The 26,041-nt window shown below is 40.8% G+C and overlaps 1 protein-coding gene across 5 annotated transcripts in view; it reads left to right on the top strand.

Annotated features, from left to right (window-relative positions):
- Positions 1 to 8,653: 8,653 nt before the first annotated feature.
- Positions 8,654 to 26,041, top strand: part of tab2 (TGF-beta activated kinase 1 (MAP3K7) binding protein 2) — a 60,597-nt gene continuing 43,209 nt past the window's right edge. Inside the window, exon 1 of one of the 5 annotated variants that reach the window (XM_037086055.1) lies at positions 8,654 to 8,997. The gene's annotated coding sequence lies outside the window, so the exon portion shown is untranslated. The remainder of the gene's footprint in view (positions 8,998 to 26,041) is intronic. The other 4 variants (XM_037086054.1, XM_037086058.1, XM_037086057.1 and 1 more) reach the window with 4 other exon arrangements.

Here is a 26,041-nt window from a genome sequence, read left to right as displayed (position 1 = left end):
TCTTCACTCTCCTCGAAAACAGGTCCGGTTTGTTTGTTACCTCCTATTGAGTGTGACAGTATTTTTGCAGATTTTAGCTTGCTTTATATAGACACAATCAAAAAGATTGATTTAATATACTTTTATATTGTGTATTAAAGTTTTCACAAAACTATGCAACTTCCTCCCTGTAACTTACACACTATTACTTTCAGATGAAACCTTGTATTTCTAAATGATCTTCTTACCAGGATTTATGAAAAACAGTCTTGTGATCACCCTAGAACAGTCAGTTCCTAGTTGATACAATGGTTTTATTATATCCAGAGAACTTTCTTTCTATTACAGTATGAGCATTGTAAGATTAGAGTGCAGCATTTGATACAATTTTGGATAAAAGCATCAAATATGTTTAGATAAATGGATTGAGGTAGCCTGCTATAGGGCTATTTACACTGCACTTAGCCCAGGTCAAGGGGTTCTTGTTTGTCCTGCTCCAGAGCATGGTTAGCCCCTGAGTCTGCAGGGCTGTCCCCTAAAAAAACAACAAAACACCAAGTTAAAAGGTGTCAGTGTGAAATTGGAACATTCTCAAATGTTAACATTAGCTGTGTGTTCCAGCAAACATTTATCCCAGGGCTGGCAAAAGTGCTTAGGTCAATCCTGGGTTAACAGTGTGTGTGTGAAAAGGCACTAAGTTATCTAAGGGTCACATTTAGCCTTTTGCACTTCCAGTGCACTTCCCATTACAGTGAATACGATGGCTCAGACGTTGGCCTGTGTCCTCACTTTTGCCCCGAGCCCGTCATCCTTTGGGGCAAAATTCCGTGGGCTCTGCGTGGGGTCCGAGACGTGCGGGGGGACTTGGCCCCCGTTCATAACTGCTTGCAGTTCTAGTTAATAGTAATTTCACTGTTAACAAACAATTAATTACTCTATAAACCATTTATTAAGCAGTTGTAAAGGTTTAAAACATCAGTGGCAACTTTATAGCTGCTATCCAAATAATGTTATGAGATTATCAACTATTTATAAAGTATTATAACCATCAGTTGTAACTTCAAGATAAGCAGGTGCTTAATAAATGGTTTACAATGCATGCCATTGTTCGCTAACAGTGATATGACTATTTACTAGTTTAATTAACTATAAATTTACCATTTATTAATGATGGTTATCATAAAGCATTACCCTAAATGTTGATATTATATTATGATATATGTTGTTACCCTGGGCCGGTTGGATGGTTAACAACAGCTGACATATCAAATCTAATTTATCTTATTTGTGTGGATCAAAATATTGCTCATCTAAATACATCTCTGGTGCCCAGTTAGTATACAGCTGTGCTCCTTTCATCACTTACAAAGTATGGTCCTAAATGAATGTTTTTAATTTTTGTAATCTTGAGGATAGAACAACTTTCTATTCTCTCTCTCCCCTTTTTGTCCTTACCAACACTTTGTCAGGCTTGTTAGCACTGAAGTGGTAGCATAACCTGCCCAAAATGGTCAGTAGACAAGCACAGAAGTTTGCTTAACAGGGGAATAATGACTGGAGACCCACTGCAGAGCTAAATCTAAACTGCTGACCCATGACAGGCTGTCCTCAGACCGTGAGAAATGGGCCTCTTTCCATGCCAAGAATGTGGGTGGCCGGCCTCACTGCTCCAAAAAAGCCTTTCTGAGGAGTGTGGCCTGTTGCAGCACTAAAGTGCAATGACAGGTTTTTCAGCCTGGTATCTCTAAGGCTGCTTGTTTTGGGCACTGTACCCATTTTCTGTTTTATTTGTCTTCAGATGGACCACAGGTCATTCGTGTAATCTGTGTCTACTGTATGTAGAGAATGTGTTTCCACTTGTTAGACAGCTTGTGAAATGAGCCAAAAATGAAAAATGCAGCCATATTCAAAAGGTGAAGTCAGAGGAAATTCATGAGAATTCTGATTCCGCTGCCTTTTTTAAATTTTCTTTTTTTGCCAATTCACACAAACACATCAGTATCACATCGCAAAGTGTATTGGTCTTTGTGTAAAGTAATGAATCCTCTGTAAGAGCACTGGTCACTGAGGATAAGAGGCTGCACTGTGCTGTCAGTTCGCTGCTCACACTGAAGGGGATTTCAGCTCCCTGGGATTCAAACCCAGAGTCAAGGGGTCACAGTCTGTGCAAGATAGCAGGGGCCACAGGTCGAGTGTGTGTGTGACTGTGTGTGTGAGTCACTGCATTATGCCGACACACAAGTGTTGCCATATGTTTCCACCCAGTTCAGTGAAGAACAAATGCACCCCATCTCATTTCCATTAACAATCTGTTGACGAACTGCTAAAGTATGTATTTTAAGTGTAACATGAAAAAATCTAAAAAAGACATATTATGCTAATTTATTATATTTATTAGGTTCATTGTTTCATTTTGGGTTACTAAGAGAATGGCTATACATTCTTAAATGCTCAAAACCCATCAGTTTTCTTGGCTGCAGCACTGTATTCCCCTGGTGTCTGAAACTCTGTTTTAGTTCCTCTCGTGCTAAGTGGCTTTTTGTAGTGGTATAATGTTTAAATGGTATCGATTGTCATTATGAATTTCCACCACTAAGTGGCACTATAATCGAGGAAAGTGCGTTTTGCCTCATAATTCCCATATACTTTATCGCACATTCAAAAACCTTATGTCCACGCGTTCCCTGGATTGTGTTGAATCTTGTGATAAAGGCCACGCCCATTCCTGCAAATTCGCAAAATGTCACAAACCTACTTTTTCGAACTCCTCCCAGGCAATTTCACTGATCTGCATGAAACTTCGCACACAGCATCTGTGGACCCTCCTGACAAAAAGCTTTTTTTTTTTTTTTTTTCTTCAAGTATATTTCAAACAATACTCAAGTTATCAAATAACAACTTCCTGCACATTTCGTTCCAATCAGGAAGTCTTGCATATCTCCATATTGGTGCCTCAGAATGACATCAAACTCAGTTTACTACTTCCCCATGAGCCCCTGAGGCTCGGTGCAAATTTTTGGCTGATTACCACTAGGTGGCACGCTTTAAATTGAAGTATTTTATATCGCCATATCAGTAGGTCAGATTAACACAAAACTACAATAATTGCCAATGCCTTTGTGACGATAGCTGACAAAAGTTGTTACCAGGGCACTCTATAGCGTCCCCTGGAATATTAAAAATCAAAGCCCTGCTTGCACATACATGAATGACATTCGGTATGCATATGTATCATGACCAGACACACAACAAACATTGGGGTACCACTCAAAAAGGAAGTCGGCCATTTTGATTTAAAGTTCCCATTTCACCCCCATTTTGATCCATTTCCATGCCTTGTGCTTTAACGAACTCTAACTCCTACAGATTGAACACCGCAGACTTCCACTCAGTATCATCCTCAAAATGAAAAGTTATCAAAAGCTTTCGCCTACATCAAACATGGTGGGTGTCATGGTGCAGTCCATTTTCATGCTTCGCCATAAAGCATCAAATCCTCATAACTTCAACATACAATTTCCCATGTACACCAATTTCATCACACATGTATATGATGTCGCCATGAATACCTCCATGCATAAATACTGTGTCATATCCATAGCGCCACCTACTGTACACAGGAATTCAAACATCCTCTTTACATGACATTTATAGGTTTTTTTCCTCCATATCATACACTACAAGATGACATGCAACTAAAAGGTGAGCACACCTCCAGACAGCACCGCTGCCAATCAATAATCAAAATACAACTGACAACAAATTCGATTTTTCACCTGTAGTCCATTTTGTTTTTATGTAGAATGCAGAGAGTTCTTCTTACTTCAGCGTACATTTTTTAATACTGGAAAGAGCAGGCCGCCAGATCATAAAGGACCTACTTCCTCATTCCTATCTGGACCAAACTTAACATGTTTGATAAGAGTCCAGCCCTGAACACATAGGCCAATATAGAGTCATAAGGCCCCCACACACCACCCAGATGTCCAATTGCCTCTCCAACCGCTCTCCGACCACTCTATTGCCTCTTGTCTGACCCGTTTGGCAGAAAATTTGTATTGAACACACCGCTTCAATGGTTGGGCCAGTGTGTTCCTGCCTATAGTCACAGTGCCACATGTTGGACACATGAAATGACGTTTAAACCCTTCCTGCACTGTCCGAAACACGGACAGTTAACAGATGCATACACAATAATCAGGCAATGGGGCCGGGTACGTGGCACAGCAGTACGCTCCGACACGCGTGGCCTGCGAGGGCCCATTCATCGCTGCTTTAATTTTTTATAATTATTTTCAACCATATGGCATGGTCTTCTTCAGCAGATAGTTTGCTCTATTGGTATGGAGTTTTAAATGCTAAATCAATGGAGAAAAGCAGGATTAAGAGCACACTCATGCCCCATTGCTTTTAAAAAAAAAAAAACACGTAAAAATCAAGAATCATATCGAACCGAGAGGAATCGTGACACCCCTAGTGCTCACACTTATCAAACTGGTCAGATGTGCTTGGGCATGGTAGAGATTGCCTAGTCTGAGTGTGCCCTTAGAGTCTATGGTCACCTTGGGACAGCCATGCTCACAACGAACATGCCAGCATAGTTCAGGAAATTCAGCAACTGGCAATTGGCTGTACACTGCAAATTCTTATTTGAATTTTAGGTGTACCCCTGGTCCACCTGACTCACCGCAGACATTTGTGCTAAAGATCCAGTGGGAAACATGAATGACTCTCAAGAATGTATGGCAATCCATCCGTTAGTTGTTGTGATAGTTCAGCCTGATTCAAAGTGGGGGACTGATTGTCCCTTAATAATGCTCAAATTTCAACATAAGTACTGATAGCAAAAACTGAAAGAATTGAACAAAAATACACAAATATAAAGTGATAAATACACACTGGTGTACTCATTTGCAACCTGGCAGCCCTTCCTCTGCCTATGTAGATAAGCAAAGTTTGTGTACAGCCCTCCAGTGAGAGAACACATCATGTTTGGTCTTTACTTGCAAGATTTTGCCACTAAACTTTTAAGGCTTGCCCCCTTCCAAGAATTCAACTACAGGCACAGTAAAAAGAATAGAATAGATGCCTCATTTTTAGATAAACAAAATTACAGTCCTATTGTCTCATGAATGACAGTTATCCTGCAGAACATTATGTAAACTATCATTTCAACTAGGGATGGGTTGATTCACTGTTATCATGTCCGATACCGATAGGACAACATTGAATATCTGCCCATACCAATATCAATCCCATACAATCATTCCCCTCTCAACAAAGCTATAGATTATATTTTGTATGGAAGCACTTTGCTTAACCTAGCCTTATAAAAACATGCTTAGACTGTAGAACAAATAGTCTACTTCTCTTAACGAAGAGATACAGAGAACATCATGAATCAGCTTTGCTGTTGTGTTGCTTCTTGTTAGTTTGACTTCTTTACACACAGAACTTTTAGCATTTTGTCCACAGTACCATCCAAGAATCAAATAAACCATTATATAGTCTTTTAAAAGCTTTTATTCTGAAGCAGTATTACAGGAACAGGTGTGTTTTCAGCAGCAGTAACTACAACCGACAGCTGAAATTGATCACACACAGCTGATGATGAAAGAACTAACAGGATGAGAGAAACTCAAGAAATGAACTTAGAAGCTGCAACACTGCTGAAATCTGAACACACGACTTTCAAAACCTCTTTCTCTCAGGTTTCCTGCACTGACGGGAGGTGAATATTGATTTTAGGGGGAGACGGGTGCTTGTCGCGGGTTGGCTGCAGTCATGAGACGTCACTGCTTCTCTGATGGAAAAACAAACCAGTGTGGCTCAGTTTGACTCGACGCGGCCATGAGGAAAACATTGGGCATACTCCTTCCCACGGAGTTTCTGCTGGGGTTTTATCAAGTTTGTGGTGTGAAGGTTGAAGTTGAACATTCCTGCTACACATTGAAACACTTGCTTTGCCTAACTTGCACTCAGCTGTTTAGCTTCTTTCTTCTGTTAACTTAAAGTAATTTCACACAGCTGACCTGATGACCACTCCCACTCTAGGGCTGTGTCCAATATCACCTACTCATTCCCTACTCCCTAGTTACTACATAAGGAGTCCAACATGGTGGACTATATAGTGAGCTCAACAGCAGAAGGAAAAACGCACTTTCGGACCCTACTCCGGCTCCGTTAATGACGAAACCTCCATGCATTCGTCCGCAGCGCAATGCATAATGGTAAATATTGCTTGGTAAGTGACCATACACTACTTTTCGCGATGCACTGTGGGATACTTTGAGTGCATTATATAGGGTATGATATTTCCCACTAGACATTCGGACAGCACTACAAAATGGCTTAGTCACTATGTAGTGCACTATGTAGGGAGTAGTGAGTGATTTTGGACACAGCCAAGCTCCTCCTGCTAGTCACATGACACACACTGCTCTCTTTATGGCAAGTCGCATGTAGTTCGATTGGATGATACCTTTTCCTCTCTCAGATACCTGATCCTCTGATTTTGACCAATATCAGACCAATGCAATACTGAATATCAGATTGCCACATCTAAACCACATTTAAACAAACAGCACATACTGTATCTGTATGTGCACACTTATGTTCAGGAACATGACATTAGCCTTGGAGATGGGCAGGTTCCAGAGGACAGACTTTGTTTGTTGTGTAAACTAGGTTAAATTAAGAATAAGTTTAATCTTGTGTTTTGCTGTCTTGTCTATGAAGATTTAAGAGATGTACATTTTACTAACCATTATGCTGATATCTTTTAGTTGGATGATTATGAAAAACTAGAACCCTGCTTCGGGAAGGGAATCTTTTTAGTTGTCATGCATGGGAGAAAAGGCAGAATATTGTGTATAAGGCTGAGCTGCAAAATAATAAGAAATTTTGAAATGAAATTAAATGTAATAAATTGTTTGACGGCTGCAACTGTACTGTATTTTAGTAATCGTAAACCCATGACAGTTTGGCACTCTATGTGCATGACATGAAAAAATCATGTATAATCATGTATAAATCCTTCTAATCAACACTTATGACCCACTAGAAGTGTGTGGCATTGTCTGATCTGCAGAGACCCTGCCCACTACCTGTATTTTCTTACTTTCTATTTACACTGTGTTTAGGCAGTTCTGGCCATCAGTAAAGATAGCTGATATTGAATCTCATTCCCAGGTTGTCAAATTCAGATGCAGTGGGTTGTTGGCTCACCAGCCCAATGCACTGTTATTTGATGGCCTGGGAATGAGACTTAACAAAAAACTAATATAGTAATACAGTAATACTGTTTACTAACAGAGGCTGACAAATCTTGCATAGTGTGCCTTTAAAAAGTTTAAACTCAAACAAAAGCATCTTATCACTTGTACTTCTTGTTTTACCAGACCTTTCTCTACACTTTGTTTTCAGGCTCCTGGAGGCATCAGTATTGGCTCATCTCTGGCTGCCTTTTAACAAAAACTGTTGAAAAATGAGAGATTTCAGAAGAACAAGCCATGAAGAGTCTCACTTACATTCTGTCACTTGCAGTTCGAGCCAACAGGATCAGTAGTTGAGAGCTCAGTTACAGATGTGTAACATTACATTTTTCGGGAGAAGACAAAAAAACGTACTTAAGTATGCAATATAATATGCAATATGCTCATGTTTTACACCAAAAGTACGACAGAGGCAGGAGCTCTACATTATGTGTTAAACTTGCTGTGGACAGAGCACTAATGTACTGCTGTAAATAAGCATTATATGTCACACGTACATATGAAATGGATTGTTTCCAGTGGGCAGAGAAGTGTTCATACCCTACATCAAAATGTTATTTGGCCAAATATAGCAAAACAAGGTGTCAACTGATAAGGAGAAGCTGTTGTCTGTCCAGCCCTACTTTGTGATTTTCACTGATAAGACATGTACCACCCACACTGGCTCGTCTGTGATGGTGTGAAAAAAGACGATAAATAAAAAGAAAGGGAAAGAGATTACATTCTTTAGAAACATAAATTTTTCTTTGGCCATAAATAATGTTTACAAATATTTAGGGAGACAATTTTCAGCTCCTGCAGAGATAGATTAATACTCTACCATCAATTGCAACATAATTTACTATTAATTCATGAAACTGTGACTGAATGTGGTAGGAAAATCTGGCAGCTGCAAGAATGTACTGTGATGATCATTCATTTATTATCACAGATCATAATGCTGGATCAGTCCAGTACCGGAGGTCCACTCTCCTGCTGAGGTGTCCTTCAGCAGTACAACACATGTGATCAGGGTGCTGCTCTGTAGCTGACCTCTGGACTCTAACCTCGATATAAAGAGAGGCAACATACAATGACAACAATAAAGTCTATCGTGGACATTCTTGTCACTATTGCATTTGATATGTACAGTCAGACCAATGCAGATGTTTGCCCAACCTTTTCTCTGGCTGTTCCACTTCTCTCACATTGTTTTAATTCCAGGAAACTTAAAAATGAACTGACTCATGTTTTTCCCCTTTGTTTGCATCTCCTGCAGCAGCAACAGCAGCAGCAGGCCACTCAGCTCATTTTGCAATCACAACTTTCTCCTCCCTCCCTCAGCACAACTTTGGAAACTGAAAAAAAGAAACACAACTCTTCCTCTCGCGATAGTAGCTTTCTTATGCAGCCGCCATATTCTGTGACAGTATTTTGATTCGTATCTGCTGGAAGTGAGGAAAAAGAGAAAAGTGAAGGGCTGTCGAGGGGAGGGGGGGGCTGAAGAAGAGGAGCTGTCAAAAAGGTATTCCCGAGTCTCTGTCAAACGGCGCAGGGCTGAGGCTCTTTATCCCTCCCCGGACGCTATTTCGAGGACACACAAGGCCCGGGGCCTCGGTGCAATTGGCTCTTCCTCTCCCTGGTAGTAGCTGGACCCCTCTCGGCATCTCCTCTCCGAGCTCCGCGGCCCTCTGGAGGTCCGGCGGCGGTCTCGGGTGTTGAAGGCGGCCCGGGGAGCGGCGGCGGTGGCAGCGGAGACGGAAAGGTAAGTTACAGAAAGTGAACTAGGCTTTAGCCAGTGAGCAGCAGCCAGAAGAATGTCGTTTTATTAGCGTAGCTGTGAAATGAAAGCGTCTTGTGCGATAAGCGTTGTTATATTTCGTGCCACTCTGTTTGAAAGAAAATGGAGAGAAACACTTTTCAGATGTGGAAAAAGTTTTTGTCCACAGCAAGCAGTTAGCTGAGCTAGCTCCCCTGAAGTGTTTGGAGGCTGTTCCCGTGTCGGCCGAGTTGGCAAAATTGTCTGAATTTTACAACACATTTGTTAACTTCTACCCTACGTCCGCTATTCTATTAATAACTGGAAATATACATTTTTGGTCTTTTTATTTTAGCATAACGCTGGCTGACGCTACATGTTTTGTAGCCCATGTTAGGCTACTTTTTCCATTGAGCTCTCCTTTGAAACATCGCAGGACTAGTCCTGGAAACGTTAAATCATAAAACTGTAGCTTCACTTAGCGTCAGACACTAAGTATTTTATATGTTACAAGCCTCCAAATTAAGCATAAAAGAAACGTTTATCTCTTTTCTACGACAATCAAACTGTTTTCTGTGTAACATTGACACTTGGATTACCCAGGTTAGCTGGCTGGGCAGTTTGGCTCAGTTGAGAATCTCTATCGCCTAATTTAAATACGTATAAATGAACGTCTTGTCGTAAACGTCACTATATGTATCCTGTTTTCATTGTAAGCTGATGCAGATTGAGACTCTGTGCTCTTTACTTGACTTTACTTAGACTAGGTGTTGCACAATTGCAGCCAAGTTAAACTAAATGAGACACATAAAAACACCAGACTGTGTGTTTGCTTTCCTTTTAAAAATCAGGTGATGAGTGAGTCACATAACCTGTTCGATAACTTTCTGACTCTGTCCCTCATGGATCAGATGGCCCTGGTTTGTGGCTGTTGTGATGGAAACTTATAAGGGGGGTGGGTCTGAGCCTGTGCCAGCCTAAATGACAGCTCGGTTGTTGTTGTGTTGCTGTGTTCTTGGTCTAGTTAAGATTTGAGATAATCAGTTCTGTCGTCATTTTCTCACCTGTGGTATTTATTCTTGTGAAGCATCTAAAGGTGCCAGAATTGGAAGGAAAGGAAAGGTTGCACGGTTGACCTAGTTTTTTCAATGCTGCATGTTTGTAAGACAAGAGTCAGGTAACTGGAAAACGTGAGTTTAAAAACCTGTGTGTTCAAAGAAGATCATAATCACAGCATATTTTATACCTGAAACTAGCACTGTGTTTGACCAGTGTATCATGTTTTGACTGTGTAATGCCAGCATTACCTGCAATTTAGTGTTCCCCACATGTTGCGGGTATCGACTGCAAAATTTCCTGTTCATGGAATTCGTTTCTCTGATATACCTTAACCAGTAAAATTTATGCAGCCATTCTTCACGAAAACAGCATTTTCTGCCCTTTTGCGCCACACTTTTGTCTTCAGAATCGAACTCATCCCCTGAGTTAGGCTTTGCCTCTGGCACACTACTAAGCTTATCAGGGAACGTCAAGAGTTCGTTTTGCCATTGTTCGCTGATAGTGAAACCTTCCCCTTCCATGCTCGGAACAACTCTAGGACCCTCCCCCTCCACACATTAGCCCCTTACAGTGCAATTCCCCATTCACTCCCCCTCTCACACACATTGGCCTGCCACCTGGGATTCCAGATTCCAAATTCTTTGATTAGCCCCTTCTGCATACCATTGTAAAAAAAAAACCAACAACAACAAAAAAAACACAGGCAAATTCACCGGTTGCATGCGCTGTCTTAAAGTTTGGTTGGAAAATGCAATCATTTGGTCACGGTCTGGAGCCCTGGAGTTTCAGTGATATTCAGTTTTCAAGATATACGAATATATGAAAAATCTTGATTATCACACCCAACTGATTTATCAGTCATCTTATACCACAGGCCAATATTGGCCTGTCACAGATGTATTGTATCCGTGTATATGTTGTCCAATATGTGCTGATGAATTCACAGCACTGTCATCATTTTAGACAATAAAGTTTATTGTTTAAAGTTAAATTGTCCTGCCTGTGTTACATGTCTTTGTCAGAAGGGTTTGAGTGATCGATATCCAAATTTTTCACTTCCCAACATGGTTATTGACACCAAAAATCAAGAATCTCTTGGGTATAGTATACGTGACACAGTATACATTTGCTTATCTACAATATCAAAATTAAGATGTTAGTGATATTAGAAAGATCTTTTTACATTTGGTTAAGGGTCACTGTTATAATGATTGTTGATATTCTAATTATAATAATTGTATAATACCATGATTCTGTGATTTTTTTATTTTTTTATTTTTATTGTACTGTCGAAATCTCATACCATTGTAACCCCATTTACTAGATGAACTTCATGCACTTCAAATCATCTTTCATGAAGTAATGATTTAGATGGACCAATGCTCAAAACAGTATATAAACAAGAGGCATGTAATTTAGTTTAAGAAATGTTTAGAATGTTTTATAAAGCTTTTCTCACTTCATAGTAGCATTTGGACATTTTTGGTGATCTTGGCACAGTTAAAACCCTCTCTGGGTGTGTTGAGAGTGTGTTTCTCCATATTGATCATTTAGGCTGGTCTTCATATCAACAATGTTGATCAACAACACCAAATGAAGCAAAATGTTGGCGGTGGCTGGAAAGTGTGTCAGCACTACCAGCCAGTTTGGCAGGTAATCAGCCTGTGTGCAATTAGTGTTTTATCTCAAAACTGGCAGCTGATAAATTTAATTGCTTTTTAAATTTAAATTAACTTTGCAATATAAAAGTTAGTCACACATTCAAAGTACAAACTACCTGACTGTTTTTGTAAACCACACATCTTACTTTGATTGCGTGGAAAGCTTATTCAAAACTTTGGAGAGCTTAGAATCACTACTCTGTCAGCCTTTACACACCTACAAAACTGTGTTGTCATAGCTAGACTGCAAGAGTGTATATCATTCATTAGCAGCTTGTGCCTGTCTTGACTTGTAGTCAACATTGCACTTCCTGACCAATAAGCTGCCATGGCCAACTGTTTATAGGTGCAGACCCCTAACTGAAACCATGTGTGCCTGTAGCCAGGCAAATATGTTGCTAGGAGGCCTTGCTGATTTGCTACTCTTTGGAGACTCAGCAACAAATGCTTAGAGCCTGTATGATGAGCACTTAATCAGGATTTTGGTGGGTATTGTGTGTTGTAGAACAGCAGGCTGCTAACTGCTTTGTTTGGATGTCATATATTAACAGGCAAACTGTCATCACAGTTAAGTGACTGCAGAGTTACCTTGATGCTTGTTGATTGAAGTGAGGAATTGTTCTATTTGCTTTCAGACAATTAATAAGTAGGCATAACATTCATGTTTAAGAACTTTTACAACAAGCTGAGGTTGTGGCATGTTGTTGCGAGGGCTGTGCCAACATTTAAATCGTCTTTCCTGAAAAACCTGTTTGCTGATTTATCATTTGCAGTTTGCACAACAACGTATCACCAATCAGAGCAAAGGGTGGGGATGTGTCATTTCCTTCTCCTATTACAGGGATAAATAGTGCATATGAGTGTGTTTGGATGGAGAACAAATGCTTGTTGTTTCAATCAACAGTGCAGAGTAAGTTTTTAACTCAGGAAATGGTATTGGTTTACCTTTCTCGCTCTCTGTATGTCACTACAGATTCTCTTTAAGAGGCTGCCTACACAGAATGATGTAGATATAACTTGATACCTGCTCTTTCAGGCAGCGCTCTGCTCACTGACCTGTCCATTTAGGTCATTATACAGTGTATATTCTATTCAGGGTGTATAAGTGTCAGAGTAAGACATGTAATTCCAAATAGGAATTAAGTATTTGCAAGTTAGGGATCCATCACATTATGGCCATTGCTACAGACTCAGGAAGAGGGTTTGGTGTATTTTAACCCTCCCCCACTCCAGTGTGTGGCTGTCAGGAAGAGAGGCTCTTATTGGAGCCCCCTCCCCCTGTCGAGCTCTCCTGGCTTCTCTCCTTTAAATGGAGTCCTCCATTACACATGCTGCTCATGGTCCTCTCCAGTTCAAGGGTTAAATTATATGCATCAAGGTTGACAGCGCATAGTCCAGAGACCTCTAACTGTCACTTCTCAGTATTTGTTAATATTGCAGATTGCATTTTGTAGGGTATGCCACTTTTTAAACAGCTTTGCACAATTTCTCTACCTCAAATGATCTTGTGGCACAGAGATCACTTGAGGTTTTCTTATATGCTGCACTCTGGCACAATAAAGATGCATTAATGTAACCGTTGCGGCAACTTGGAGGCAAAATTTCTCAACAAGTTGACGAAACTGCAACCTAGACAAATTATAACTTTGTAATAGCCTGTTGACACATCCGGCAGACGCTGCATAAGCATTCATTTGGTTCTGTGTTTCTGGCCACCTGAAAAATTGCTCACTAACGTATTCTGTCCATGTTAGTTGGTGCTGAGCAGGTAGTTGAGGGTTGTTTTTTATAGCGTGTTTCCTGAACACATCTGCCTGCTGCTGGTAACAGGGCAGCGTTTCCGTGGAGTCTTAAAAAGTCTAAATCCATCCATATTTTGCATATAGGTCTTAAATTTCATTTAGTTGGTCTTAATATGTACATTCATTTACTGCTTCCATGATCGCCTTTTTTATTTTTATTTTTTTGTTTTGGGAAATATGTAGGTGAGATTCACAGTTAGGATAACGAAAATGTAAAAACTGTGATAACCCTGACACACACTCACTTTTTGAGTGAGTGTTTGAGTTGCTGTGTGAATGGCAATACATGTCGATATTTTTAAAATCAATTCTGGGGCAGCATTTTTCCTTATTTTTTTGTACGTTGTGAAGGTCTTACATTTTTTGTTTAAAACGGTCTTTAAAAGTCTTAAATTTAACTTGTTCAAACCTGCAGAATCCCTGCCGGGATGAGGAGAGCTGAGAAAAAGAAAATGCAGTACATCTGTTGGTTGTGAAACCAAAACATTGGGCTAAACTAGGCACAGAAAAATGACTCTTGAAAGCTCCAGACTTGGGTGATAATTCCCAATTTTGACTACATCTTTTTTGATAAGCTCAGCTTTACACAGATATTATTTAATCGTTGATTTATCTGTCAATTATTTTCTTAATTATCGATTAGTTGTTTCGGCTATAAATTGACGTCCACAGATTACTTGTTTTTTCCACGACCTAATGATATATTTAGTTTACTGTCTCAGAGGAGGAAAGAAACCAGAAAAAACATTTAAGATGCTGGAATCAAAGAATTTTGACATTTTTTCTTAAGAAATTACTCAGACTGATTAAAATATTTTTAAAATAGTTGGTAATTAAATTAATAGTTGACAGCAAATCAATCAATCATTGCAGCCAATACTTTGTTCCCATGTTTCCCTTTTCCCAATACCATACCAGTACAGTATTAGATAGGAGTGTCACGATTCTCCAAAATCCTTGATTCAATTACATTTTTAAGGTTACAGTTCGATCTGATTCTCGATTTTTACAGTCATTTTTTTAAAGCACAGGTTGCTATGCCATTTTTAGACTAGACTTTTATGCAATATAATATCTGACCTTTGTTCGCAATGTACCACACTACATAAATTCAAATTTAAAACATTTATTAACAACATAGTGTAATGATAACTTAAATCTTCAGTCAATCGGAAACTTAAACAAAATAACCTGTCTAGTTTCTGCAGAGTTTGCAAACTGTGTTGTGTTTGTTGACAACGCGAACGTTGTCAACATAACTCACTGGAAATCCAAAATACTTCCACATGGGCGACTTCAGTGAAAGAGGAGGGGGTTCAAGTTCTGTCATTGGTCTTCTGTATCTGCAGTTGCCATTGTTGTAAGAGTGGCATAGCCCCTTTTAGGAATAGGGCAGTGCGTGAGGTGTGTGTGCGTAAGGTGTGAGTGGGCAAGCGATAGTGAGGGAGCGTGAGTACGCGTAGACAGTAAATGAATGGGAGAGGAAGGAGAGGTGAAAGGAGTTGCAGTAGTAGCGACGGCAATAAAGTGTACAAAATAGGCCGCAGTTTGGCTGTGAATAAAGGTGATGGCTAGATACTGCAAAGCTCCCTAGTATTATTTCCCGACCAGCTTAACACGTGAAAGGGTGTTCACCCCGAAAACATAAACTTTGGCCCTGGAGGAAGTCATCTCCCCTGTGCTTCCCGACCACGGTTCGGGTGTCGAATAGGAATGGTGTAACACTATTCTATTGTTTGGCTGGTTGTAGCTAATAGCTACTGGCTTAACTAGTAGCCAAGTTGGAGGAGGTTGATTTGCAGCACTTAGACACGTGTGTTTTTTTTCCGCTTGGCAAGCCGACCGGACATGACATGGAGGCGTGGCAGCATCGACGATTCCATTTTTTAATTCAAAGTTCAAGATTGTGATTTAATTTTGGTCGATTTGATTTTAACAAAATAAATCAGTAAGAAATGTTAATTTTGTACTATACAGTTTGCCAACATAGATTAAAAACTATTATCAATTAATAGAAAGTTATCTTTATCAGTAATCATCACTAATCACTAAGCCATGGCATTCCCACTGTACACCCATCCATCCATCCATCATCTGTACATATTCTATGTACGCCGCTTAATCCTCTGCAGGGTCGCGGGGTCCCACTGTACACATTTATATTTAAAGGCCCCATATCATAAAAAAACACGTTTTATCTGGACTCTACATTTATAAGCTGGTCCTCCCTGAGCCTGCCAACTCCCAGAATGAGGAAAACAAGCGATTCCTGCATGGTCTCTGCAGCCCACCCACTGGTAACACGGTGCTCCTACAGGCTGTTCAGAATCTGCTCCTTTCATTATCATAGGCCTACCTCCTCTGCGCAGTGATAGGAGATATCTGAGAGGGGGGCGTTCATCCCTGAGGTGAAGTTCGGTGTGTCCAGCAGTGAGACAGCAGTATTTCACAATGTCGTCGCTCAAAGCTAGACATGCAAATAGCTCTGTTGTTGGTTGTAAAAATCAACTTAAGTGCCTATATTTTGTCCCAGCTACAGAACAACAGAAGAGACACTGGTTGCATTTCATATTTTAAGACAACGTGCCGGCTATGTTTCGTGTTAGCTTGTGTGTGTGTGTGCTAATCACTTCACATCAGACTGCTTCAGTAACGAGGGTCAGTACAAAGCTGGCTTTGCCTCGACACTGACCCTTTTAAAAGGATCAGTCCCAACCATACCGGACCCAGCAACTGCACCCGAGCCACTGAAAAGCGTCGCCGCGGTTTAATAGTATTTATAGTTGCCTACGAGTATGGTGAAGTCAGCTGGAAATCGGCTAACTAGTTAGCTCCGCTTCGGTCCATTATGCAGTGGAGTTTGAAGCGAGTTTAATGTTAATGATATTACGATGGCGCTTGGTTGTCACATTAAATAGTCTGGAAACGTGCAGACTGGAGACAGAGACGATGCTAACAGTGTCCAAGAGTTTGGAGACTGTTTTGGAGACAAAACAGCTTTCGCTAGCTGTTAGCCATTAGCTTCATGGTGGTAAATGTAACAACACATATGAACAAACTAACATACAGACACACTAAGCATTCTGAAACATCCTGCTGCAGCCGCAAAGTCTGTACTTCTTCAGGAGCTTGACTTTGATAATTAGCGATAAATGTGATGACGTGATATCCTTTGCCCTGCTGAAAGAGCAAGAAAGTTGGAGGGGGAACGAGAGGGACCAAGGGAGATGAAGTGAAAGTGAAAGAGAGTGCACAGGAAAGAAACTGCCCCTCACCTGTTGTGTTGTGTATCTCTTCATGTCTGTGACATATTCTACAGATACAGACATAAAAGTTATAGTGAACTGCTGGTATGATGTCCATATGACTGCCCACAGGTTATTTTCAGTTTTATTTTTGCCTGCGGTCAAAATAGGCGAGACTCTGAATCTCAAGATCACATGACACAGTGTGAACGGTCTAATCTGTTATCATGGATGCTGAAATGAAAAGTGACAGGTAACGCTGCGCAGCAGGCTGTGAGAGTTCCATTTCAATTGTTGGCACATTGTTTCATTTATGGCTTTTTTTCACTTGCGTTTAAATGTGGCAGTACTTCTCATTATTTGTCTGTCTAAGATGTTCAGACTCTTAGTTGAACAATTGGAAGGTCTGATTTAATGACATTGAGGTGGTAATTTTATTCAGTTATCATAACTAAAAACATCCCAGGATTTTTTAAGTGCTCTGGTGCCACCAAGGGCTAAGCTTGAGTGATAATATGATAATCTTGCTGCTGTGGCCTGATTTGTCAGAGCCTGTGTAGTCTACAATTTATAGATCCTCAGTAGTCACTCCAACTTGTGCAACAGATTAAACATATTCATTTAGACTTTAAAGGCACCAAGGAACTTTCACTTTGTGCTGATTCTGGCAGCCCCTGTGGACATAAGTGGGATGAGCATCACCACTGCCTGTGGGTGAAAAGCTCGAACTTCTTCTTTTAAATACAGCTGTTTGCAGGATGCATGGCGAATAAGATAATATATCTACTAATAATTAAGTTAATTCTCTGAGGGTCTCATTCTCTAATGTTGTAGGTCATATTGAGGCATCAGTATTGAGCTGAGACTGTTTCATAACCAGTTAAAAGTTCCTGTAAAATGTCAGAGTGAACTTGCTCGAATAAAGTGCCACACTGTGCAGCTTAGGTGAAAGTGTCTTCAGGCGGCAACACAATGCAGATGAGATTCAGTTCCTCTTTGATGGCCTTCAAGTGCAAATGCCTTTAAGTGCATCTCACAAGTGGATCTCACAATCTGCGGTCAAATGTATTATTATAGCTTACCTTATTATTGTCTCTTTGTTTCATGCATCAAGAGTAATGAGCAGGAGTAAGAACCACATCCTACACTGAGACTTTGTATTGTTGCCCCCTCCCCCATCCCTGTGCCCATGACCTGTGCACAAGGTTTTCTCTCTGATGTCTTTTTCTTGCCAGCTTCCCTAAACTGACACATCCTGCGTAACAAGCTGCACAGACCTTTGGTGTAATTCCTCAAAACTGTCCAAAGCTTTAGTCAGCACACTTTAGGTCAAAGTCAGACTTTTGATCCCATTTCTCGACTGTAAAGGCTGCTGAAGAAAATGACATTCGTGGGGAGGGATGCTGTTTTCTGGGGGAAAGTTCACTAAAATCTTGTTCAGGAAGGCTTACCTTCGCTGTAATTTTTTTCAACACAAGTTGCTAAAGACAGTAACTGTAACAACATGATAGTGGAAGGAGAAAAAGACATGGTGAGTTAAAGTTTTTTGCTCTGAATTGCATCACATAATCACGCCTTTTGACTGTTGGAGCTGCCTGGCTCTGCTGCCAGCATAATATGAGTTGTTTTCGGGCAGAGATGTGTCATAGACAGACACTTCATGATGTTAGGGCTGTTGAAATTGCTCCAAAATAACGTTCGAATATTCGTTCTGAAAAAACACATAGGTTTGAACCATTCGAATATCTATATTTGCACATGTCAATAACAGGACAACAAACTAATACAACAAGACATAACTACTTGTATACATATTTTCAGGATACGGTACCTCTGATTCAGTTACTGACAAAACTCTCTGAAGCTCGTGCCATCAACGATACTGATCAGCCTCATGTCCTTGCATATGAATGAAGCACATTTCTTCGGTCACACCTCTTGTCGTGCTGCAGACAAAGACCTTGTGGTGGGTGGTGAAAAATACGGGTCAATTTGGGTTTGGGGCTTATTTGGGTGCAATTTTTGAGATATGCCCTCATGTTGCTAGTGGTGGAATGGTAAGCCAACTGTAGCTTACACAGCTTGCATATAACTTTATCTTGAGGCTCCACATTTTTGCCGTCTACTGACCAAAATCCGAAGTATTTCCAAACGGGCCTTTTTAGGTTGCCAGGAGTCCAAACCACTCTCTCTGCTTCCGAGTTGGGCTCTGAATTTTCTGCCATTATGTTTCTCTCTGCCATCTACATCTACCATGGTTTTTTCACGTTTAACTTTTAGCAATGATTGACACTGTGCAAGTGCGACTCCTGTGTCCTGTCCCTGACCTGTCATGCCGTGCGCCCACTCGCAAAGTAGCCACTGATGTATTTTTTTCCACCATTAAATCTCCGTTTTTTTGTTTTGTTTTGTTTTTTTTTTTAAATATTCAAATATATATTCGAATTTAGAATATTCGTTGACAGCCCTACTTCACGTATAACTGCTGGAATTTCATTCTTCATATAAGTTGACAAAGACACTACTAGTTACCACATTACTGTTGGTTGGTCCTGTAATGTTGCTTTGTGAGCAGAAGTGTGGGACATTTGTGTTTTATTTAGAAGAAGATGAATCTTTATTTTGTCAGATATTTTTACATGTGACATGCAAACACACCGTGCATTTAATCCATCACTTGCTGCACATTGTTAGTACACACACACACACACACACACACACACACACACTGCAAGCTAGGATCAATGGGCTGCCATGTCAGCGCCCAGGGAGCACATGGAGGTTCGGTGGGCACCTCAGCAGTGGCCCAGGAAGTGAACTGGCACCTCTTCAGCTACCAGTCTACTTCCATATTGTGGTCTGTAGCTGGACTTGAACCCTCCGGTCCCTAAGCCAAGTCTCTACCGACTGAGCTACTACCACCTTTGATGATTGAAGTCTCTATTCGGTTGTCAGACATTGAACACCATCAGATCGACATACCTCTTCCCCCACATCCGGCTTATCCATTCACACAGACACTGGCTTGCCTCTGCTGCAGCTCTGATACTACCACCGGCGAATCAGAGAGACAACAAAACTGTCCCCCCTCTCTGCATGTGTAACTTTCACGTAGATGGAGAGGTGGAGTATTACTGCATAATTCCTGCACTGAAAAGACAGTGTGAATGGGACTAGAGAATAACCCTCACTTGAGCAGGTATGCTCCTGTTGCATGCTGCTCAAGTGTTGACAATGTGGTGCATCCAAAATATAATAATGCAGGTGAATTTCACTCATTCTGTATTATAGCTGTTTTGAGGACTGACCAGCTGCAATTAAAACCCTTTAAATCTACATTTGTTGATTATAGTTAGAAGTATGTGAAATTACTGTTATCATTAAAAGGTTTATGTTTACTTACAATTGCTTGGCAGCAATAACTGTGATGACTGTTAGAGAAAAGAGACCAACAGATGCAGAAACTTCCCCATGCCACGTGCAGAAATGAAGAATTACTCAATGCAACTGCTAATGCAGGGTTTCGACAATCTCAATTTTTTAGGCCTTTAAATACATCTATATTTTGCGTATAGGTTTTAAATTACATTTAGTTGATCTTAAATATGTACATTCATTTGCCGCTTCCATCATTGCCTATTTTGATAGCTCCATGTGTTGTACTTCTTTCTGAACTATCAGGAACATAAGTGGCATTTTTGCCAACAGCCCGGTCGGAATTTATCACCGTACACTTCGCCAGTGCTGGAAAGACTTCAACTGCAGAATCTGCTACAACTATGGGAAAGTGTTTGAACAACCAGAATTCAGTTGGTTAAAAGCTGTACCTCACAATGAATTTGAAGAACCGCTGGTGTCACACACCGTTAGCTTCTAAAAGTCTCCAGCGAAATAACGCTATCGCATGTTTTTGTACACCTTTGTCACCAGTTCCCAGTCCAAGTTCATCCAATTCTGCTCGACCTGAAATCTGCGCCACCTCTGCCATCTCGCAGTAACGCAACATTCAAACCATCTTCGGCTCAACTCTGGCGTTGAAAGCAGAGGTGCTTTTGATTTTGAATGCTGTCACTAAACATCAGTCGTACCGTTGCTTTGGTACAGTTGATGTCCACTGTTGAAGTACACCCACACAATCATTGCAGTAGTCATTGTATGAGATGCTCTGTGAATGGCAACAAATGTGGCTATTTTTTAAAGTAATTCTGAGACTGCATTTTTCTTAACTTTTTCGTACTTTGTGTAGGTGTTAAATTTAGTAAAACAAAAAGTCTTAAGATCTTAAAAAGTCTTTCATTTGACTTGTTGCAACCTGCAGAAACCACGTAATGTCATTTCTCATTTAATTAAATTCAAGGTACATTAACCTTAATATCACCAATATTCATAGACAACTGAATTGAATTAATGAACTCAGAATACCCATCCTGGGTAATGGCACTTGTAAATCAGACCGAAATGCGGTGGAATAATTAAAGAGTAGCTTTTCATGCTAATTAAGTGTTTTTCAAGTTTCCTTTGCAGAAAGTAGGCTATGAACTAGGATAGTGGAACAACCATCAATTAAAGGAATATAGTGGAGCTCATCTGCTGGCTCCCTTTGGATGTACTACTATTTAAACTAATTGGAACCATAAGAGCTGGAGTGTTAAACAGGCATGTTTGGAAAGACAGCAGCAGAGCTCTTGAGATACTTCACTATTGTTAGTGGGATCAGTGTTGTGCTTTAAGTGTTCATTTCCACCCTTGTTTCACTTTTGTGATTTATTGGTCAATAGAAGCAGCAGACCAGTAGGATTATGTTGCCCTTTATTCTGGAAGACAGGAAAATGTGCTTTCACAACAGACTTATTAACATGCAATTGTTTTGAGCTGACAGAAAACCTACATAGTTCCTGTTGTTGGACTTGTGTTATCAGTGTGATTTACTTTCACATAAAACTAAATGCAAAAACCGGCAGGTATTAAGATTCAGTTTGACAACACAGAAGCAAAATGGCGCCTCATTATCCAGAAGCATGCATTAAATCTGGGCAACAATTAGATGTTACTCTTTGGTTTACAATATGTGCCCCTTATCAGTATCTTGAAAAGAGGTTTTAATCTGTATAGACATTTTAGGCCAAAACAAATCTGACACTTTTCCTAATAGTGACTACCTGATTTACCAATGATTGTTGAAAGTTAATGTTAATTCCAGCATAGTTCATCACTTAAAGGCCAAGCTGACAATACAGTCCTATTTTTCCATGAGTTGAATTTTTAAACTAAAAACATCTTAGGTTGGGGCGGTTGTAGGTCAGGAGGTAGAGTTGGTGGACCAGTAATCAGAAAGTCTCTGGTTTGATTCCTGTATCCCCTAGCTGCATGTCGACATATCATTGAACAAGATATTCAAATTTGTTTCTGATGACCACGGTTGGCACCATACATGAGTGTGTGTGTGTGTGTGTGTGTGTGTGTGTGTGTGAGAATGTGACAAGTCTAAGTCCAAAATGCAACCTAGGCTTGTTTTGTGACTGTATATGATTCAAACCTTTGTGTAAAAGCATAATTACGACAAAAGAAGCACTTTTAAGATTGACCGTATTTTTGTTTTTGGCTCAAACTCATTTTCAGTGGGAGTGCACGGGGCACTTTTACAATAGCATCAAAATCACTGTTTTTAAAACAGTAAGAAGGCTCGACATAACATGAAACTTTGCTCATAGTATCACCAGGGTCTCTACACATGAACATGAGCATTGAGAACATTGTTTGTGTACACAGAGTTTACTTAAAAGAAAGTTTTTGAACAACTTACATTAGCAGTAGCTTCTTCCTCTAGCTGTCATCATGGCAGCCCAGATGTACTCAGGGATCGACACATCTGAGTAGAGTGTATGTGGTTCAATTGAGCTATGTGTAGAGACCCAAATCTGCCATCTCTGATTTTGTTACTTTGAGTGCAATCCTGCGCTGTTTTCATTCACAAACAAGCATCAAATATGAACTATAATTGCAAATATCCCCTTAAATTACTTGTTGGCTTTCTCGTATATCCACAAATCTCCTGGTCTTCTTAGTGCTACATGTCACAGCACTTTCACATGAGCACCACTGTTCCAACACAGGCCCCTTTTTGACAGTAAACCCTGAGTGACAGTGCACAGGAAGATGGTTCAGTGGTTATCTTTTGCCCCCGTGCTCCTCAGAGTCTTGCAGACCGGGGCCTCTGCAGCAGGATATGTGTGTGAGACACAAACACTTCCTCTCAGAGTGCATTGCTCTGAGAAACACCTCAGTTTGTATTTTCACATTTGACCTCCTCTACTTAGTTTTACATTGTTGGGGTGTGCAAAGGCCAATTAAATAGTATTACTTTAGTGAAAGCAGCTCACTCCATACTTGGCATGGTTCTTTGATAGATATAACCTTACTTCTGAGCCATAGTAACGTTTGAATAACAAATTGTGTTTGCTGCTGCAAGAGAACACTCTTCATCACAACTCATAGTAAACAGGAGCCTTTGGTGGTGAAACAAAAAGGAAAACAGACACACTCTCGGCACAACTGGCCTGCTCTACGATCCATAAATATAACAAGTCTTCCCCCACCCTGCTTATTGTTTTGGGGGATGTTGAGGAAATGTTAGTGTTCTGGTGTTTGTGCAGCTTGCTTTGGGGTTACAGCTAACAATTCATTCATTCATTCATTCATTCATTCATTCATTCATTCATTCATTCATTCATTCATTAACAATTGGTTAGTTTTTCAATCAGTCAGTTATTTGTTTGGTCTATAGAATGTCAGAAAATGGTAAAAAATAAATAAATAAATAAATAAATAAATAAAAAGGGGGGTGGGGGGGGTGTCAATCTGTGTTTCCCAAAGCCTGTCAAAGAGGAGGATAGAAACCAGAAAATATTCATATTTAAGAAGCTGGAATCAGAGAACTTTCACTTATTTTCTTTTGAAATTACTCCAAAATGATTAAACTGTTATTAATAGAATTCACGGTTAATTTGATAGTTGACAACCAACCAAATAATCAGTCTATTGATTGCTGCAACTTAAGTTTGCTTTAAACACTATATTTTAAATTTCTTACATTGGTGGATACATTGATTTGAAGGGATTCCTTTGAGTCTATTTTGTGTCGGTGTCTTCAGCCCATAGATGATTATATGAATACTTTTGCAGTGCATCCATGGAGCTGTTTTGGTGTTAGAACACATATTGTGAGTTAACCTCCCAGCTGCTTGTTTTCTGTGGGATGGATATTGCAGGCTGCTGTCTTATCACTGCCCTGCTCATCCTGTGGGCAGGTTCTAACCCCACGTCCCCTCTGACTTGTCTCAAGAAAGCTTGTCTTCTCCAGTGCTGTTTGTTAATGCCATACAGGGACTGCTCTGTCCTTCATCATTTCTCCCACAGTCTGCTGATGGTCTTTCATCTCTCTCAGGTTTTTTGCCCTCACTAATGATGGGAAAGGACTTTGATCTAGTATCCTATCAGTAACAGCGTGGGACTGAGGCCCCCATACTCCCCTGCTCCCTTGCTGTCTCACTCTGAAAACATATTGTCAGGGCGTGGTGGACAGCGGAGTCCACCCAGCTGAAAAAGCCTTTGTTTGTTGTGGTTTAGTGTAGCTTTGCCAAGGGCAACTGCCTGTGTGGGTCTCTATGAAATTCTTGCAGTCTATTAAATTAGACCCTACATTTGCTGATGTTTTGCAACCGTTCACATCTCACATATAACCACCTGCACTCCGGGGGAAGAAAACAAACCTTTCCTACCACAACACTTTGAAGGGGATGTTTTTTCCCTCCAGTCCACAGGAGACTGCACAACAGCACTGCAAACACACACACAAGTAAAGCATATGGAGCATCAACAATGTGCGAAGACATCCCATTTTTTATGCAGAGACAAGTTTCTAAAGAGAGGAGCATGTTAAGTCAAAGTGGAGTCAACTAATGAGGACTCAAGTGTCTACACTTCTCCCTTTTGCTTTTAATGTTTTTACAGTGTTCCCTTGTTCTCAGTTCCACATAAACCCCTCTTCATGTTCCATGGTGCCGGCTGTGGCTCAGGGGTAGAGCAACAAGTTTCTTGTTATTGGACGGTTGCTGGTTCGATTCCCCTGGTCTGCATGTTGAGGTATCCTTGGGCAAGATACTGAACCCCAAACTGCTCCTGATGTGCTGCTCACACATTGCATCGCAGCCATCACCATGAGTGTATGAATGTATGAATTACTATAAGTTGCTTTCCACGAAAGCCTCTGATAAATGCCCTGAAATGTAAATGTTAAAAAAGTGAAGTGGTGGAACACTCAGTATTGGGATAACCCTGAGTTAACTAAGTCCACCCCTTTTGCCTCTCCTCCCTTCACTCTTTTCCCCAACCCCCATACCCTTTTCCTCCCAGTCTTCAATGGTGCCCTTTGGCCTCCCAAACCCACTGGCCTGCCTCCGCTCCTGGTTAGAGATGTCATTACAGAGCCACTCTACTTTGGTATTCCTTTGGAATTTGTGTGTGTGTTTGCATGTGTCAGTTTCTGTAGCCCTTTTTTGGAAACGGTGGCACATTTGCTCCAAGATAAGGGCAGCAATGTGCCGGCCTGCCTTTCTGAAACGGAGGCTTAATAGTCCTCCTTTTCTAAAAGAGGTAGGCGTAAACATGATGTGACGTGAAACTCGAAGTTGGGCTGTGAACAGTGACAACGAATTTGTCTTTAAAATAAGAGCTTTACATTCCACCTCATTGGAGTTTAGAACTGGGTTATTAGCGAAGGGCTTTTAATTTTAAAGTAGCGACCGTTCCTAGCTTGCCACTAAAACAACAAATGGACAGCCAAACAGCTACAGAGACTGAGGTGATGCTAGCATCTCCCGGATCTCAGCGGCTGTCCAGTTGTTCATCTGCATCTGCATGTCTGCAGATGAAGTGATAGACTGACTGCTGTGATCAGCTGTTTCCTGGTTTTTAAAAACTCCCTGGTTGTGGGTCACACAACAGTGCAGGTCATCGACACCTCCGCCCAGCTCACGCAGGGGCTGGCACATTGACGCCTCCGATTTAGATAGCAGGCGAGCCGGAAATAAGTTTACCCTCCGAGGCAGCAAATCAGCGGACCAAAACAGACCCCCAATTTGCCATCTTCTGTCTAAAACCACGGACCGAGCCGCCATAAGGACGGGCAAATTGGCAGCTTGCTGCCGTGTCTAAAAACGGCTTGTGTGGGGCAGGCTGCTGTCAGTGCAGTGTATCAAGCCTGGGCGGCACTGGCAACCTCCAA

This window comes from Acanthopagrus latus, chromosome 22, assembly GCF_904848185.1.
Source record: "Acanthopagrus latus isolate v.2019 chromosome 22, fAcaLat1.1, whole genome shotgun sequence".
NCBI classification, from domain to species: domain Eukaryota; kingdom Metazoa; phylum Chordata; class Actinopteri; order Spariformes; family Sparidae; genus Acanthopagrus; species Acanthopagrus latus.
This window is presented reverse-complemented; position numbering and strand designations above follow the sequence as displayed.